The 3,141-nt window shown below is 43.3% G+C and overlaps 1 long non-coding RNA gene across 1 annotated transcript; it reads left to right on the forward strand.

Annotated features, from left to right (window-relative positions):
* The first annotated feature begins 1,723 nt into the window (after positions 1-1,723).
* LOC117546356 lies at positions 1,724-2,342 on the forward strand. Its single transcript, XR_004568996.1, has 3 exons — positions 1,724-1,941; positions 2,102-2,212; positions 2,300-2,342. It is a non-coding gene; the product is annotated as an uncharacterized LOC117546356 (long non-coding RNA).
* Positions 2,343-3,141: the final 799 nt, after the last annotated feature.

The following is a 3,141-nucleotide window of genomic DNA, read 5'->3' on the forward strand; positions in this document are numbered from 1 at the left end:
TGCTTGCAAACACAACCCAGATTGTTATTGAGAGTGGGTCCCTGTTTGCGCTCCTCAATAGCATTGAGGTATTCATCAAAGAGTCATATAAAAGGATGAATGTGTGGGAAGAGTCAGGCCGAAACAAGAGACGTAGACGCCTTGCTCCTATTGGCGAGACACGCTGGTGGGCCAAGCATGAGGCCCTGAAGAAGAGACACGCTGGTGGGCCAAGCATGAGGCCCTGAAGAAGAGACACGCTGGTGGGCCAAGCATGAGGCCCTGAAGAAGAGACACGCTGGTGGGCCAAGCACGAGGCCCTGAAGAAGAGACATGCTGATGGGCCAAGCATGAGGCCCTGAAGAAGAGACACGCTGGTGGGCCAAGCATGAGGCCCTGAAGAAGAGACACGCTGGTGGGCCAAGCATGAGGCCCTGAAGAAGAGACACGCTGGTGGGCCAAGCGTGAGGCCCTGAAGAAGAGACACGCTGGTGGGCCAAGCATGAGGCCCTGAAGAAGAGACACGCTGGTGGGCCAAGCATGAGGCCCTGAAGAAGGTGTTTGGCTCCTTTGGAAAAGCGGAAGATGGTCTGTACGTTGATGTGCTGTTGACATTATCAGCTATACAGAAACAGGCAACAGTGAAACCATGTATCCGTGTCATGGCCAGAGGATATGCAGAGTCATTGCTCAAGTATGAGACAATCTTGACGGCTCAAATCTTCCTCCGCATATTTGAACATACCTCTCCATTGTCTAAATACCTTCAGACGGCAGGATTGGACATCCTCTCTGCTCACAGAATGGTGGAATCGACACAGGATACGCTGAAAATCTTGGAAAGAGATTTTGAATCTGTAAAAAAAGCAGCAGACACATTTGTCAACTGGACAAACACAGAAATCCAAGAGAGAGATGATACGGACATTGAAGTGGAGGCCACACTGCCACAAAAGAGGAGGAGGATGAAGAAAGTCTTGCCTGGAGAGATGGCTCAGGATGAGACCCTGGATGATGCAGAACAATCCTATGAGGTGAATGTGCATAACCGGATCATGGACACAGCAATTGAAGCCATTCATAGGCGCTTTTTAACACACTGCAATCTATATGCTGACTTGGCATGTCTGGATCCCAGTGCTCTTCCCTCAGCTCTGCACCAGTGCTCTTCCCCAGTCTGCCCTTCAAGACTTAAGCAAGTGCTTGCAAGGATTTGACAGCAGGGCAACCAAGGAAAATCTGCAGGCCGAGTTGAAAAGCTTTGCACTCCAGTGGAACAGGCTGAAGGCATCCCCATTGGCAGAGTACAAAGCAAGAACAGTAGAAGATGGATCAGGTGGTGAGGAGGAGGACAGCACAGAAGAGGTTGAGATAACTCCCATAAGCTGTTGCTCCTGCAAAGAATGCCCTCTGTGCTGCTACCAGATACGTCGCCGTTTCAACATGCTAACAGATGCATACCCTGTCCTAGGCCTTGCTTATAAATACCTGCTTACATTATCGCTCACACAGGTGGCTTGTGAGCGCACATTTTCCATTTTTGAAGTTTATTCAAAACAGACTCAGAAGCACCCTCTCATCTGAGAAATTGGAGGCATTTATGTTGATGGCCACAGAAAAAGACATCCTCATGGCCTTGGACTCTGACTCTGTGATAGACAGACTTGCAGAGAAGAGTGAACTGCTTAAAAAGCTGCTCCACTGATAAGGCCAGAAATATTTAATATTATTGTTATTATCACACATCACACATTATGGATGTAGTAATTCATTATTTGTCATTTGAATGATGCTTTTCAGAAGTGTTATTGTGCTTATGTGTTGATCCTTAATGGTGTGATCATGAACACTAAATGATCAATTATTCTCCATTACAGGTTGTTCTGATATATTTGAGGAGTCGTTCTCCCTCTGTTCTATATGTGGACTTGTTCTCTCATTTGGGACCACTGTTAGAATTTGGTAAGTTTATCATGTATTTTTTAATGTTGTATAAATTCATACTTCATAATTTTAAAAAAGTTTTGAAAGAAACGCACATCCCAAACGTTTTCAACTCTAGTTGAGAGGAAAACATTTTATTTATTTTTCAGACTTAATAATGTATCAAATTCCCTCTCAGGTTGACCACTTGACATGTGAGAGCTTGAGGAGTTGTTCCCCCTCCGTCCATTTTCAAGGATTTGCTCCACTTCACCACTTTGTGGCTACTGAGAAGTCTATGATTTGTTGAGTATGTCATGTGTCTTATAATGTTATATGAATTCATACTTGATTTGTGATGATGAGAGACTTAATAATGTTTCCATGTCTCTTTTAGGTTGACCACCCTATATATGAGAGCCTAAGGAGTTGTTTTCCCTCTGTCCCCTTTTGAGGACCTGCTTTGTCTCCTCCATCATTCACTGGGTCACTTTTGGGTTCCTGGGCTTATTTCATGTGGTGAGAGGAATGCAATGTGTGTATGTTTAAAGGTTTATGTGAAGAAACATACTATATGTGATAAAATGACAATTGGTAAATCATAAATGTCTCTTTATATTCTCTGCTACCATTATCTCCTGGCAAACAGCTTTTCCTGACCTGCTAGAAGTTCTTCTATGATGCTTGAGTCATCCATCATATCTGAGAGCTTCGTCTTGACTGTGAGTTTATTATGCAACTTGTTTTGTCTCAGATTGAAACAAAAGGTTTGATTATGATTATTTCCTGGCTGAAGATTTTCATATTGATGGTTTTAATTTCAAACATCTGCATATCTTTTAAGTTCAATGAACAGTTATGCAGGTAGGCCTTAGGGCTCTTTTGAGACTTAAGTCATCCTTCATGACAGATACATGTGTTCACTAAGTGTCACCACGTCACAAAAAGGCTACATGGCTACATATACTTGTCAGTACACAGATACTGAGTACAAGTTCTGTTTGCTGGTTCTTGCAGGTCACGAATTTGGTGAGGAGTGGAGCTGGCTGGCTGCGGACGAGGAAGTAGAGCAATACATACTTGTGCACATACACGTATATGAGAATGCATATCTATTCAGACCTGTCTTAGACTTTTCACACAGCTATATATATATATTTTTTTTTTTCCAATTCTCTATTTATGGTTTCATAATGACTGAGTCACCGTTGAGTGAGTGAGTTTCAGCTCTAATGCTGC

This window comes from Gymnodraco acuticeps, unplaced genomic scaffold (genome assembly GCF_902827175.1).
Source record: "Gymnodraco acuticeps unplaced genomic scaffold, fGymAcu1.1, whole genome shotgun sequence".
Classification (NCBI taxonomy): domain Eukaryota; kingdom Metazoa; phylum Chordata; class Actinopteri; order Perciformes; family Bathydraconidae; genus Gymnodraco; species Gymnodraco acuticeps.